The 15,145-nt window shown below is 51.8% G+C and overlaps 1 pseudogene; it reads right to left on the reverse strand.

Moving 5' to 3' along the window:
* Positions 1 to 1,897: 1,897 nt before the first annotated feature.
* The window catches only part of LOC119923081, a 142,670-nt pseudogene continuing 129,422 nt past the window's right edge, over positions 1,898 to 15,145 (reverse strand).

Raw genomic sequence — 15,145 nt, forward strand, 5'->3', positions numbered from 1 at the left:
AGGAAAGGAAGATGGAGAAGGATGCATAAAACCGAGAAGGGGGGGGTGAGAGAGAGAGACTGAGAGAGACAGAGAGAGAGAGACAGAGAGAGGGAGAGAGAGAGGGAGAGGGAGGGAGGGAGAGAGAGAGAGAGAGAGAGAGAGAGAGAGAGAGAGAGAGAGAGAGAGTAGACAGAGAGTCTACGGTTGGGTTTCATGCTTTGAAAGGAATTCCAAGTCTTGCTCGGAGAACCACAGATTTTCCAGACCGATGGTAATGGCGAGGGAACAGGAACCATGCCGTTATTTTCTATTTTCATTATCCATCCATCTATCCTCTTCCCGGAGGGATTACTCTGGAGGAGGAGCACTAAGAGGGGCCTCCCGTAGGTACCAGTCAAAAGAAGGGACCCTCCCACTCTTTCCTGCTCTGCTTCTAGATTGATGGTGATGGTGTATACTGATGGGGAAGGCAACAAACCATTAATTTTCCTTTGTTTGTCCATTCATCCATCCACTCGCTTTCTGGATGAACTACTGCCCCTCGATTTCCTACTACTCTGTCTGGGTTTGGCCCTATTCCTCCTCCTGGTCCTAGTCCACCTCCGTCCCATGGTACTTTCTATCACCTCTGACTGTTCCTCCTCCAACGGGTCATGATCCTCCCCTTCTGCCTAGTCCAGACCCTCGTCTCTCCCTGATCCTGTGCTCTCATTCTCCTCCTGGTCCTGGCCTTCCTCCTCCTTTGTCGGGCCCTGGCCCCCCTCCTCCATCTGGTCCTGTCCCTTTTACTCTACCTGGTTATGGCCCTGCTCCTCCATCTAGTCGTAATCCTCCACCTCTCTCTGGTCTTGGCCCACCTACTCCTCCTGGTACTGGACCACCTCCTCGCCCTGGTCTTGGTCCTCCTGCTGTGCCTGACTATCACCTCCCTCCTCCTCCTGGCCCCGGCCCTCATCCTCCACCTGGTCCTGGTCTTCGTCCTGCACCCAATCCTGGCCTTAATCCAATCCCTGGTCCTAGTCCTCCTTCTCCACCTGGTCCTGACCCTCGTCATCTGCCTACCCCTGGCCCTCCTCCTCCCCCTTGTCCTGGCCCTAGTCCTCCTCTGTCTGTTCCTTGCCCCCCTCCTCCCACGGTCCTGGCACACCCCTTCCGCCTGCTCTGGTCCTCCTCCTCTGGCTCTGCCTCAGCCTTCTCTGCCTGGTCCTGGCCCTCCTCCTCCACCAGTTATTAGCCGTCCTCGTCCACCTGATCCTGGCCCTCCTCCTCCTCCTCCGATGGCATCAAATGGACAGGCTGGAACCCAGTTCTGGCCCCAATCCAAGTGTCATTCCCAAGCACTTATCACAGTGCTCTGCACACGGTAAGCGCTCAGTAAATACGATTGAATGGATGAATGCCATACCAAACCTCTCCTGGGGCACCCATGCCTCACCAGAAGTGTGCCCAAGCCCAGCATTTAAAACTATCCAAGCTCTACCCTGGTAGGCGGGTCTCCCCCTCCCCGGCCCACCCCCAGACTCGAATGGCGCTCCACTGTCAGCGTCCCCACTCCCTACCGACCCCGCTGGCTGAAGGAAAGGCGGCCCAACCTGGAAATGAGGTAGGGTTTTGACACCGGCGCAGTCCAGTTCCCCCCATCCCCAAATCCTGGGGTCAGAGTCCACCCCCCGCCTGGTCTTCTTCCTCTCGCTGGCAGACAGAGCAAGAATGGGGGTTCACGGAGAGGGCCGGGCCCCCTGAACCTGCTTCTCTCACATGGCTGTCTGGGGCCGGAATCCTCTCAATTCTTCAGAGACCTGAACCTATGGCACGTCCCAAGGCAGCCCCCATTGCCTCAGACCTGGAGCCCCAGGAGAGTCCTGTTGCCACCTCGCCCTCTTAGGCTTCTTCTTCTCCCACGGGATGGGAGCCCTCAGAAGAAGAACTGGCCATCGTTCTCTGCCAGTCTCCTCTTGTAGGATCTCATGAATCTGCGAATCCTGGTCGAGCAGTCGTTTTCTAGAGTTTGAATTTCTGAAAAAGTGGTGGTAAAGAGCACGTGAGATGTAGGGCAGAGAGAGAGAGAGAGAGAGAGAGAGAGAGAGAGAGAGAGAGAGAGAGAGAGAGGGTGTCTATGTTTGAGACTCTCTCTGGAAAAGGATTCCCAAGTCCTCAACGGAGAGCAGCGAGCTTTCTAGAATGACGGTCATGGTGTGTACTGAGGGGAAAGGAAAAGAGCCATTATTTTCTCGTTTGTTTGCCCATCCATCCGTCCAATCGCTTCCCAGAAGGACTACAGACGCTCGGTTTCCATGTCCATCCAACGGAGGCAGGGAGGAGGAGCCAAGAGATTACTCCTTTGGGATCCGTCTATGAAAAGGGGCCGGGCCTGATCATGAGCATATTTTGCAGTTTTTTTCTTGCTTCTTTTTTCTTTCCCGAGCTCCCCCTTCTCTCCACTCACCAAGGAAGACAATGGCCACAAATTTCACATCTGGCTGGGGGCAGTTGGTATATGCTAGAGCTTGGGACGAGAAAATGGGATGGCTATACTCAAAGCTCTCCATCTGGGGAGGAAGAGAAGGCGAGTGAGAGACGCCAGCCCACCCCCAAACTCCGTGCGTATGCACCCCAACTCTCCAACTCCTAGTTCCACCAAAGGGCACCGGGCTCTTTACCTCCTCCTGGTACCTTTCGCAAATCACCCCCTCTAGACTGTAAGGTCATTGCAGTCCGGGAACGTGTCCACCAACTGCTCAACTGTATTCTCTGAGGCATTTGGTACAGTGCTCTGCAAACAGTAATTACCCAAGATATCCCACCCATGTGGCCCCCAGGAGGGATCTGCACCCACAATTCTTATCCCAGACTCAAGGACGCCCCCTCCCACACCCCACCCATCTCTGACGTACTCACCAAGGCCTCACAGATGGTACCGTAGGCTGTGCTCTCCCTCTCTTCCCAGCTCAACATCCACCCGACTACTTTGGAGTGTCTCCAGCCGATTTTCTGGGCCAACTAGAAGAATGTATATCTGGCTTTCTGGAAACGGAGAGCCCGAGGGGTGGGTGTCAGAGGGCGGCAGATCCCAGGACCAGGGGCCCAGAGAGGATGGGCACTGTGGAGGGTGGGGGAGACTCACTTTGACCACTGTTGAGTGCTCGTCCTTCAGGTGGAAGAGGACGGGAAGGAGGCAGCAGATCAGCTTCTGACAGAGGCCGGCTTTCCTCTCCATCACACAGCCGCTGGCTACTGCTGTCAGCAGCTCCAGGGCTGCCACCCGCACCTGGGGTCTCTCCTGAGGAGAAATCCCCGGTGCAGTGTGTAGGAGGGGCAGGAGATGGGGAGGGGGCTGCTGGCAACCTGGCGAGGGCTGGGAACCCTAGGGCAGAGACAACAGGGGTACTGAGATCTCCGGGGCAAGGGCAGCGCTGGCAGATGGGGAGACGCAGTGCCTGGGGGAGGGTGTGGGAGAGCCGCGGGTCGCCGCTGAGGTGACGGGCTGGGGAAGCGCTGCAGATTCCCCAAGCTCTATGGGAGTCGTGGAAGCAGCCGCCCCCACTTGGGCACTCTCCTGAGGAGAGATCCCTGGTAGAGTGTGTGAGAGGGGCAAGAGATGGGTGGGGAGCTTCTGACACCAGGGCGGGGGCTTGGGACCCCAGGGCAGGGACAACCGGGGGAGAGACGCCTGCCGTGGGAGTGTAGGGAGCGAAGGCAGCGCCGGCAGAAGGAAAGCTGCGCTCGGGTAAGGGGGACGCCCTGTGGCTCGTTGCGGGGGTGACATTATTGGGAAGGGCAGCCGATGCCACGAACTCAGGGGCAGCGGCCCCCTCTGGGTTATGGCACAGCCGGGTCGGTGGCCGCGAAAGTTCAGAAGGATAGGAAGGAAGCAAAGTAAGACGGACGGGGAAGCACAAAGCAAAGCTAGAGAGAGAGAGAGACACAGACAGACAGACAGACAGACAGACAGACAGACAGAAAGAAAGAAAGACAGACAGACTACGATTGGGACTCACCCTGGGAAAGGAATTTCAAGTCTTCATCGAAGAGCCCCAGATTATCCAGACTGATGTTGATGGTGTATACTGAAGAAGATATGTAGGCCTTCCAGAAGGCCTTCTGGAAATGGAGAACAAGAATGGGGGTTGTAAGGGGAGGGGAGGTGTCAGAGGCAGAGGGAGGGGAGGACCAGTCGCCCAAAATAGGCAGGGACTGCAGAAGGTGGGGAAGACGCATTTTGCTCCCTGTAGGGTGCCGGTCCATTACGTGGAATAGGACAGAAAGGAGGCAGTGGAACATCAACGTTGCAGTTGGCAGGCTTCCTTCTCCATCGACCAGCCACCAGCCACGGTTCCCAGCAGCTCCACGGGAGCAGCCTGTATTTGGGGTCTGTCCTAAGAAGAAACCCCCGTTAGAGTGTGTAGGAAGGGCAGGAGATGGGAACGGGGCAGGTTCCTGTCCCGGGCGGTGGTTGATGGTCCCGCCGGTTTGTATTTTTGTTTTCTAATTTGTTTGCCTATCCATTCACCCGTTTCCCAGAAGGACTATCGCCGCTCGGCTTCCATATCCAGTCCCCAGAGGCATGGAGGAGGAACCAAGCGGGGCCTCCTCTGGGATCCAGCAAAGAAAAGGGGCTGGGCCAGAACATGACGCTTTTTTGTTGGTTTTTTGCTTGTTTTCTTTTCTATCCCCAGTGCCTTCCACGCTCCACTCACCGAAGACGAGCACGGCCGTAAATTTCACATCTGGTTGTGGGCAGTTGGTATAAGCCAGAGCTTGGGACAAGAAAATGGGATGGTTGTCCTCAAAGCTCTCCATCTGAGCAGGAAGAGAAGGAGAGTGAGAGACCCCTGCCCATCCCCAACAGGCTTGTAAATGCCCACCCCCAAGTCCCCAAAACCTAGTTCCACCCCAGGGCACTGGGCTCTTAAACTCCTCCTGGTTCCTTTCCCAAATCAACCCCTCTGGCCTGGAAGGTCATTGCAGATCGGGACCGTGTCCACTAGCTGTTCAACTGAACTCTCCCAAGCGCTGGGCACAGTGCTCTGCACAGGCTAATTACCCCCGATATCCTATCGATGTGCCCCCAAGGAGACATCCGGGCCCACAATTCCCCCTTAGACTCAAGGACGCCCCTCCAGCCCCCCACCCATCCCAGTCGTACTCACCAAGGCCTCCCAGATGCTACCATAGGCCGTGCTCTCCCTCTCCCCTCCGCTTAGTGTCCATCCAACTACTTGGGTGTACCTCCAGTCGATGCTCCGGGCCAGCCAGAAGAATATGTATCTGGATCTTATGAAACAGAGAATCCGAGGCTGAGTTTGAGAGGGGAGAAGAGGCCAGGACCAGGGACCAAGATGAAGGGGACTGTGCAGGGTCGGGGAGACTCACTGCCCACTGTCGAGTGCTTGTCCTTCAAGTGTAAAAGGACAGGGAGGAGGCAGCGGATCAGCTCCTGCTAGAGGCAGGCTTCCTCCTCTGTCACTCAGCTGCTGGCCACAGCTGCCAGAATCTCCAGGGTTGCCACCCGCACTTGGGGTAGCTCCTTGGGAGAACCCCGCGGTGGAGTGTGTAGGAGGGGAAGCAGATGGGAAGAGGGCAGGTCGTTGACCCGGGCGGTGGTTGATGGTCCTGCCGGTTTGTAGCCCGTCCGCAGGGAGATCTCGGCATCTTCGTGGCGGTCTCTGACCCAGGAGGTGGTTTATTGTCTGCACCGGTTTGTGGCATTTCGGTCCTCACACTTAACTCTGGCCCTCATTCTCACAGGCTTCCGATTCTCTCCCAGCCTGCGAGCACTAAGAATAACCTCAGGCCATGATTCTTATTCTACCTCTGCACGTGGGAGTTGAGAAATGTGCAGATCCCGTTCTCAGTACTTGGTGTGATAGTTTACTCTTCTACCGCTCCTACACTTTAGTCCAGTGCCTGGATCAAGCCACGGCTGTGTCCTGGGAGATGCAATCGGTCCTGTTCCCATCGCAGTGGAGCAGCAATGGTGGCTATGCAGACAGTGGTCATTCCCAACACTCCACGATAGGTTGGTTCAGGTCCACATGCAGTAAATCGCTTGGCATCCTTGGGAGTGGATGTCCTCCTTTCCCTGGAACCTCGGTGCGTGAAGTGTCCTATTCTATTTCACTTTGTCCTATTTGATGTACGCTGCTGTTGGAAACCGCAGAAGAATACCATAGAATTGAGGAAATGGGATGCCCCTCATGCCTGTCCAGGTAAGACATTGGCTGTAGGGCCGTCAAGGGCCTCACTGGGCCACGGGTGGACCAGTGCCAAAGCTTGGGATAGAAGAAAGGGGGATACGTCCCGATGGGTAGAGATTAAGCTCTGCCTTTATTCGTAACAATTAGCTAAATTTAGTGTCTGAATTGGAGAACTAATCTGTAGATCCATCAGATTTCTTGAGAGCTTACTGCGTGCAGAGTACCTTGCTGAGTGTTTGAAAGGCTACAATACCACAGAGTTGGTGGACACATTCCCTGTCCACAAAGAGCTCACAATCTAGAGTATATAGTATTTACATTACTATGAATAAGATACGTTTATAATATAAGTAACTAAGGTCGGTCTAGCCCTCAGTCCTGAATTGCTGGATGACTGCCATCAGGACCTCCAGGTGACACGGGGGAATCTGCTTCTTTGGCCAATCGATGGGATTTATTGAGTGCCTACTGGGAGCAGAGCACTTTACCGAGAGCTAGGGAGAGTAGGACTCAAAAATTGGCTCGGCTCCCGCTTCATTTTTAGGAAGGTGATTGGGGGTCTGAAAAATTATAATGATGGCATTTGTAAAGCGCTGACTATGTGCCAAGTACTGTTCTAAACACTGGGCTAGATACAAGATCATCAGGTCAAAATACATTCCCTGTCCCACATGGGGCACCCAGTCTAATAATGATAACTGCGGTATTTTTTAGTCACTTCCTATGTACCAGGCACTGTACTAAGCACTGTGGTGGATAGGACCAGATCGGGTTGGACCTAGTCCCTGTAGAACATGGGGCTCCTTCTCTTCATCCCCATAGGTATGCGACCCCCACGAGCTCAAATCCTCCGGGAGAACTTCCAAGACTGAGGCCCCCTTTTCCTCTGCTCCTCATCCCTTCCCCATCGCCTCTACTTCCTCCCTCTACTCTACCACCCCTCCCCACCCCACAGCACTTGTGTATAGATGTTCATATTTATAATTCTACTGATTTTATTGATCATGTGTATACATCTATAATTCTATTTATTTATATTGATGCTATTGATGCCTGTCCATTTGTTTTGTTTTGTTTCGTTGTCTATCTCCCCCCTTCTAGATTCTGAGCCCGTTATGGAAGGATTGTCGCTATTTGTTGCTATATTGTACTCTCCAAGTGCTTAGGACAGTGCTCTGTTGACAGTAAGCACGCAGTGAATACGAATTGAATGAATGAATGAATGAAGGATGTCAGATTAGGAATGTAGGCTCCGGCTTCACACAAGAAACTATACGAGTAGGACTTGGCCAAGCTCGTTGTGCATATCGTCCGCGCAGCTCACACTGGATTTGCCCTCCAAAACCAGACGGCCAAGGTACGGGAGACCTGGTCCCATACGTCTACAGGACTCGGGTAGGACCGAATAGACTCCGAGAGACTGGAAGTTATGTGGGCATTCCTTTCCTCGTGTTTCCCCACTGTTGCCTCCCCCATTGGTCCTGGCATATTTTGTCTTTCCTCGCTCAAGACATGGCTTAAATAGTGTCGTGCTCTGTTGTTCTCCAGCTTTCTCTATAGCTTTTTTCCCCGCTGCTTCTCCACGAAGATCCACCTGAACGCGCTCTGCCTAGAGCAACACTGGAGCTGACCGGTCGGGATGCATTTGGAGTCTCCCAACCAGAGCTAGCCAAACCGACCCCATTTTGGTAAGGCCCTCCTTCTCCTCTGTTATCAGGGAATTGTTACATGCTCTGAGTTGTTTATGTATGGGTAACAAAGACTTGTAGTTAGAGGCCACACCTTGCGGATATGGCTCAAGGTTAAACTTAACAGGGCCGAAACATCTCACCCAAATTCCCCTCTATATTCCCCGTCTGCCACGTCGAAAAAAACATGTTTCTATGTAGAATAGGGTCCATGTGGAAGAAGCTCGATGTTACGCGTTACAGGCAGATAATCTTTCCCAAACATGGCGGTCATATTGGATTGCTCGCCTGGTTGGTCGGGGAATATGAACGCCCAGCTGCCACTTCCACGCCCACGCCCATCAAAACAATGTGCACCTGGGCTAACTAACTCTTGCTCTTTGCAACCCGGAGGGGAGGCTAGGACAGTCCAGAGTGTTTTTGGCTTAGCCTGGGACTCCCGGCCCGAGGCTCTGTAAAGAACCCGACAAGTTCTAGGGAGGAAAAGGGGTTCGAGGACCTGTCTATCTGAGATTGAGTTTGAGGCATGAGCTCAAACCGCCCCGTGATGGGGTGAGACACTGGGTCCCTAAAGGATGTAATACCTTTCGTTTGAGGTATGAGCATGTTTTGTAAATGGATGCACAGCTCTTGTAGGTTTATGCAGTAAAGCCATAGCTTTTCCATAGACACATGCATCAAAGCCTTAGCCTTTACGTAGGTTTTCATAGTAAAGCCATAGTTTTCATGACCAAACTCACTGGGCCCGTTAGCTTCCTTCTTCCGCGCCTGAATCTAAGTGTCCACCAATGAACTCCCTCCTTTGGGATACGTCAGTAGTCCAGTGATCTCCTGAGGTTGCTGACCCGGGTGGGGGGAAGCAGATCAACAGCTTCACCCACCACAGAGCAGGGGAGCTAGAAAGCAGATCCGGCGGGTGAAAATCTCCATCAATTTTCAAGGACATCAAAGTACCTCTGGACATCTAGAATATTGATATCCTTTATCCTCCCATCAGGAAATCCAAATTACCAGCCAAAAATCAATATGGGCACCGCTGGCGACCGAAAACCGGTTTAGGCCCCCACACGGTGATTTAAGGTTAACCTGTGAACCTGTGGCCCCCAATCACACTTTCGGGCATGTGTGGGCATCGACAAAACCCTCGAAAGATGGCCACTCCTCCCCTTGGAGCCCAAAGCACTCATTAGGTTATCTACGGGCACCAGATATCTCTAGCCACCTAAAAATCAGTTTTGCGATCGTGGGCACAAATCAACAGATTTGTTCTGCCATGAGCACTAACAAAGCGCTTGCTGTTGTGGACTTCACTTGGGGAGAGTGATTTCCGTTTTAAAGATAGGGAGGTTGTGGGGTTTTGGATTAAAAGCCTTCTACAGTTGTTCCTTTTTTATGAGGAGGACTAGATTGAGAAAAAGGGAAAGGAAGCACCAGGAAAAAAAAAGTCTGTAAGCTACTCACTTGCAGGGGTTTTGTGGAGGAACAGCCCCGTCTCCCAAGGCTCTGGGTCAGTAGTTAATCTAAACAGAAAGACAAAAATAATTAGAGAAGCAGCGTGGCTCAGTGTAAAGAGTGCGGGGTTTGGAGTCAGAGGTCATGGGTTCAAATCCCGCCTCCAACAATTACAGGCTGTGTGACTTTGTACATGTCACTTCACTTCTCTGTGCCTTGGTTCCCTCATCGGTAAAGTGGGGATTAAGGCTGTGAGCCCCGCGTTGGACAACCCGATTACCTTTTATCCTCTGCCTCGCTCGGAACAGTGCTTTGCACATAATAAGTCCTTAATCAATACTACTATATTAGATGGAATTATTATTCCAATGGAACTCGTGCAGCCATACAGTAACTGGGGCAGGTGGGTCATTCTGACCTCTCGGACTAAACTCGAGACGGCCCCCTCCGCACAGAGAAACTACATCTACAGGCATCTGCCCACGACCCGACTCAGGATCAACAACACAAACTCCGACAGAGCCAAAGCCCCTACCCCCAGAGAGCAGTGAAAATGTCAAAATAAGCCCCCTAACCTCATTCACCATGACCCGGCAATACGAAGAGGAGGGCCGGCACTGGTAAGATACTGAAATGGCAGCACCCGGTAGAAGGACCAACATCCGGGGACCTTATATAGAGTAGGGAAAGGGCGGGACTCAACCGCCTGGCAATCCCTTCATTGGGAGCAGCTGAGTAGTGGGCCACAATTGGAGGGGACTGTGCCAGTGAGCGGCTCATTCTTTGCAGAAGAAACACCGTACTTCCTTGGAAGAGTGCGTGGGATGTGGAGGGGGGCTTCCTCGACAGGGGGTGGTGTGAAAAACCCAGTGGGAAAGGACCGAAAAGGAATCTCGGGTACTCCAAGGGACCCAGGGGATGGGAAATCTAGGGTATGGTCTAGCTGATTATTTAAAAAGAAGGAAAAATAAACCGAACTAAAAGTTTCCCGATCCAACATTCTATGCCCATGAGGCGGGAATTAAATGAAATTTCTTTCGGTTTGGACAGTGAGGACCCAACGAGACTGGAACTGGGACCCTGCTGATTTTCAACTGTCCACCCCAAGAGGTGGGCCCCGGGAAGAGTGCCCTAAAACCCACAGGAAAATAAAATTGAAAAAAAACCCACGATGGCCCCCAAAAGAATAGAGCGCTTCAAAACATGCCTTAGAAACCTCAGAACCACAAAAGGAACCGAAATGAAAAAGTAATTGGCGTTTAGATTTCCTCTTAAATTTATTTAATTTATTTAAGAGGAAATCAAAAAGTCAATGCATCATCTGACTATTAATATCCATGGTGTTCCGTGAAGGGAGGTGGTTACTTTAGAGGATGGACAAACGGAATTGCCGGCCCGAAAATTTTTTCGTGTTTTGGGGATTTTTTTGAATGGCCCATCCACCTTCCTTTCAGCACTGTGGTGGACGCAGGGCTGGCCGGGCAACCCAACCGAGTCTGTTCCGTTTTCCAGAGTGATCTCCATCGATTTTCAAGAAAATCAAATTACCGCTGGACATCTAGAATATTGATATCCTTTATCCTCCCATCAGGAAATCCAAATTACCAGCCAAAAATCTATTTGGGCACCGCTGGGGAAAGAAAACCGGTTTAGGCCCCCGCACGGTTATTTAAGGTTAACCTGTGCCCCTGTGGCCCCCAATCGCAAGTTCGTGCATGTGTGGGCATCGACAATACCCTCGACCGACGGCCACTCCTCCCCTTGGAGCCCAAAGCACTCATTAGGTTATCTACAGGCACCAGATATCTGTAGCCACCTAAAAATCGGTTTTGCGATCATGGGCACAAATCGACAGATTTGTTCTGGCATGAGCACCAACAAAGCGCTTGCTCTTGCTGGCTTCACTTGGAGAGAGTGATTTTCGTTTTAAAAACAGGGAGATTGTGTTGTTTTGGATTAAAAGCCTTCTACAGTTGTTCCTTTTTTATGAGGAGGACTAGATAGAGAAAAAGGGAAAGGAAGCACCAGGAAAATAAAAAGTCTGTAAAGTACTCACTTGCAGGGGTTTTGTGGAATAACAGCCCCGTCTTCCAAGGCTCTGGGTCAGGGATTAATCTAAATAGAAAGAGAAAAATGATTAGAGAAGCAGCTTGTCACAGTGTAAAGAGCGCGGGCTTTGGAGTCAGAGGTCATGGGTTCAAATCACGCCTCCACCAATTACTGGCTGTGTGACTTTGGACACGTCACTTCACTTCTCTGTGTCTCGGTTCCCTCATGGGCAAATTGGGTATTAAGGCTGTGAGCACCGCGTTGGACAACCCGATTACCTTCTAACCTCTGCCGCGCTCAGAACAGTACTTTGCACATAATAAGTCCTTAATAAATAATACTATATTAGATGGAATTATTATTCCAATGGAACTCGTGCAGCCATACCGTAACTGGGGCAGGTGGGTCATTCTGACCTCTCGGACTAAACTCGAGACGGTGTCACCCGTCGTCCGGGGACGGGTTCGTTCAGTGATCGGCGAGGCGAGAGAGAGCGAGAGGCCGGGGACGGAAAGCCTAACTTTTATATGAAATTTATTCCGCGAGGTGAATTGAATTTATGTATTTGTTTAGGTGATATGGATTGAGCTTCCCTTTTGGGAGGAATATAATCAATTAGCAATATTAGAGCTTCCCTACACGGGAGGAACACAATCATCCGTTAATCGCACGTGGGTGAGCTGGCTAACTCTCACCCATGTGCACTTCCCACTCGGGAAGAATCCACTTACTTTCCCACATGGGAAGAATTCATTACATTACCCGCGCACGTGGTGGGCGGCTAGCTCTCACAATGTGCTCTCCCTACATGGGAGGAAACCACTCATAATTGCCATCAGCAGCGGGATACCTGGGTCCCACCCACGAGACACTCACCCATCCCGCGGCCCTTGCCTCAGTGTGTTGGTTCTGGTTGTAGAGCGGGCATCTGGCCTTCTGGGCAGGGAGAGACACGTGGGCTGCTCCTGCTGCTGCTGATACTGCTGCAGCGGCTGCTCCTGCTGCTGCGTGTCCTGGTGTTCTGACCCCGAAGGTCAGAGGCGACAGGTATTTATTGCCTGTGCCCCTAGGCCATTCCACCTTCCGGCCTCAGTCTATCCAATCTCTGCCCTCCCCCCCTCCTCCATACCTAATTTGATTGGCACGGGGGCGAGGGACACCTTCTGTATTCCCAGCTTGGGCTGTCAATCTAGCAGATTTGGTCGTGGGGGCGGTATCCCACCCTCACTTCCGAGTTCCGCCTGCTGGCTCAGGTGGTCACGAGATAGCTTTTGACCTTGAGATGGCCGGTACCTAAGGGTCACCTCGGGACATACCACCCTTGGCCCTCGCCATCCGTGCCCACCTGACCCCACCTCTTCCTGCATCCCCTCCAGGTCGCATAGTGATGGGGTTGCACTGGAAGCCGTGCCTTCTGGCGCTGTCCCTCCCCTGACCGCATGGACTGATAACCTCCCTGGCTTGCCACGGGAACCAGAAAAGCAGATCCATGGGTTGGGGCAGAGGACGTTTCCTATCCCATGGCCAGGGGCAACAGAAGGCGGCGCCCCGCCCTCAAGGCGTGCGAGTAGGAGGTATGGAGGTATGGAAGGTGGTCGGTGGCCCACCATGGTTTTGAGGCACTGCACTGAGGAAAGCGGCCAGGGATTGTTGAAGTGGCCGTTATCCACAGATAGAGCAGTGTAACACTGGGACAGATAACAACCCCTTCCCTTACTGCTTAGCACAACGGTCTTAAGATAGCGCACAGAGGCAAGAGCTGGGGGCGACTGTGTGTTTGTCGCACCTGTGTGAAAAGGGCCAAGCAACAGCAACTTAGTAACCAACATCCTCCCCCTAAGCCCACCGCCAGGAGCAAAAGTAGCAGCAACCCCTGGAATAGTGAGTTTCCCTCCTCAAGTCTAAAGAGTCCATAGAACCAGTACAAAACTCCTCTGGTGGTGGGGACTCTTCAATAGCTGCATGGTACACTGCCAGAGATCATCGTGTCCAATTGTTCAGAGTCACTGGAATGAGGGGGCGAGAAGCACCGGTCATGTTGAAACAGGAACAGGTCGCCTGGTAGAAATAGGTTCCCTTCCCTGATGGTGTCACACCATGGCTAAGACTGAAGACAGGCTCTCTGGGAGGCAGTTCAGTGATGATTCCTTTGCTGGGCCTGTCTGGAAGTCAGGCAATCCTGACCATAGAATTGTGAGGCAGAGAAGTACCCAGGAGCATCATATAGCCAGATATGATTGATAAAGTTTGAAATGATAGCTTTTTCCTAATAACATTAAACAATTATTCTTAACTCATTCTTAAAAACTACTAACAATTTTAACAAACTTTCCAATTATTCTTCTGTTGCTTTCCAAATCCTTGGGATATGATGACTAAACCTTTTCAGTCCCTTAAAAGGAAACAATCGCAAAGACAAAGTAGACATCCAGATCTGTACATATGTATGATACCGAATAACATACAGCTGCTTTTTGCCCATTAGGTAGGCTATAGCAGAGACAGCATGCAGAACTTGCATTGTCAACCCTGAAAAATGGAGATTTTATATTAAAGACCATCTGAACCAATTTAACAAGCAAAGATGAACAAACCCCAGTTCTAATACATATAATTTGTAATATGCAGCAATTAAATCAGGACTTTGCGTGTTCTAATATTTAACACGTTAAGTGACGAGCAGGCCAAGCAGTTTCACAGAGTGATCTGTCGTCATTCCCCCTCTCCCAGGCGTGATGTCTGCAAAAGAGAAGGGTCTAGGTCTTGGAGGATCTCCAAGCCTCTACCAAAGTTAGTGGGCAGCCCTCATTGGGATTAGCTGCACAGGTTTGCCCAGTCAGATTCATTTATCATTTCAAATATATCAAGATGACTTTTGTATTTGATCTGCTTTTACCGTTTACTAAGTTAGAGAAATTTAAGGCAATGGCATTTCAGATATAATGATTAAATCACCACCCCTCCAGTTGTTCCTAGGCTGGGAGAACAATGGCAAGTTCACTCCCAATTCATTCCTAATGACCGCCATTGTAGTTTCTATGGGGAAGTGCCTTAGACTGAGGAAGGCAGCCATTCACTAGGAGGGAGGCAACCCTTTGCTAGAGGGAGATGCCTTCCCTCAAAGGAATTCCCTTTTGATCTCCCATCTGATAGCTCTCACCCTGAAGGCAAAGTGGTTAAGTTTCCTACCCCCATGCTTTAGCTTGCAAATTTCTTGAGTAGCTGGGTGCTTGGGTGACGGGAAGGGCCCCCCGTTTCCCAGTAACCCCAATTATGGAATTATTTCCTGTATTTGATGGTTGGCCTCCTTGCCAAGCATCTTTCCTCATCATAGATACCCGGGCCCTGGTGTCTACCGGTATGACTTTCCGACGATCATTTACTGGGACGGTCATATGACGGGGGTGGGGGGGAGGGGGCACCCGGGTTGCGAGAGGGCCGCGTCCGCCATCCAACGGCCGGGCCCGCCGGATCCCCCTTCTAATTTCCCTGCTCCGCGGTGGTTGGGGCCGTTGGTCTACCTTCCTGAGTGAGCAGCTTCAGGATATGTGTGGGTAGCCCATCCAGCTCGTCCATAGGAAATCCCCGCTCCCTTAACTCCCTCCATATGATCACCCGTTCTCCTGGGCCCAACCTTCCTGAGCCGACCCGCTGTGGGGGTCGGTGGGTATCCCTTTTACTATTCGTTGGAACCGGCTTTGCCCTCCTGAACCCCAGGCCTTTCCTAATCATGGATGCTACACGCCGGGTAATCGGCATCTTAGGGGACTGGAATAG

The sequence above is a fragment of the Tachyglossus aculeatus genome, unplaced genomic scaffold, assembly GCF_015852505.1.
Source record: "Tachyglossus aculeatus isolate mTacAcu1 unplaced genomic scaffold, mTacAcu1.pri scaffold_143_arrow_ctg1, whole genome shotgun sequence".
Lineage (NCBI taxonomy): Eukaryota > Metazoa > Chordata > Mammalia > Monotremata > Tachyglossidae > Tachyglossus > Tachyglossus aculeatus.